Source organism: Galeopterus variegatus, unplaced genomic scaffold (assembly GCF_000696425.1).
Source record: "Galeopterus variegatus unplaced genomic scaffold, G_variegatus-3.0.2 Scaffold29079, whole genome shotgun sequence".
Lineage (NCBI taxonomy): Eukaryota > Metazoa > Chordata > Mammalia > Dermoptera > Cynocephalidae > Galeopterus > Galeopterus variegatus.
Genome location: NW_007755190.1, coordinates 6513 through 7632, shown reverse-complemented (window position 1 = coordinate 7632; position 1120 = coordinate 6513).

Sequence of the window (1120 nt, the reverse complement as noted above, 5' to 3'; positions counted from 1 at the left end):
TATAAATGGAATTATATAATAATATATAGTCTTTTGGGTCTGACTTCTTTCACTTAATATAATGTTTTTGAGGTTCATCCGTGTAGAATATTATATATATGTAGTTAGATCCTTTGTATAGCTGAATAGTATTCCATTGAATGGATATACCACATTTTGTTTATAGGTCCAACAGTTGATGGACATTTAGATTGTTTTCACTTTGTGGCTGTTATGAACATTTGTGTACAATTTTTTTCTGTGTGGACATTTTTTTTTCTCTTGGGTATCTACCTAGAAGTGGCATTGCCAGGTGTAATGATAAGTCTATGTTTAACCTTTTAAAAAAACTGCTAAACAGTTTTCCAAACAGTTGTACCATTTTACATTCCCACTAGCAGTGTAAGAGGGTTTCAGATTTTCCATTACTTTCCCAATATCTGACATTGTTAAGTCTTATTGATTATAGTGATATCTCCATGTGATTTTAATTTGCATTTTCCTAATGTCAATGATTTGAGCATGTTTTCATGTGCATATTAGCCATTTGTTTATCTTCTTTGGTAAAATTTCTATTCAAATTTTTTCCAGTTTTTAAAATTGGCTTGTCTTATTATTATTGAATTCTACATACCAAAATTTCTGTTTTTGCTGAACGTCAATCTGTTATTGTACACTGAATTTTATTTGTATCCCATATATAATTTGAGTACTTCCTTAATATTTCCATTTTTGTAATCAATCTTCAATCCTATTTTTGTTTCATGTTTCAAACAGTTTTTTGTCTTTTTTGTTTGTTCAGCAAAGTATATATGGTGAAGTTCATGCTTTTTTTTAGGTCTGTGAGTTTTGACGAACATACATAGTGTTTTACCATCACCACAATTGAGGGAGAGTATTTCCACCGTCCCAGAAACTTCTCTTATGCTACCCTTTGTAGGCAGTCTCTTCCCTCCACCCTTAGCCCCTGCAACTACTGATCTGAATTTTGTTCCTTTAGTTTGCCTTTTCCAAAATGTCACATAAATGGAATCATAGAGAATGTGATCTTTAGAGTCTAGCTTGTTTCATTTAACATAATGCTTTTGAGATTCATCAGTGTTGTTGCATTTATCAATAATTAGTTGCTTTTTATTGCTGA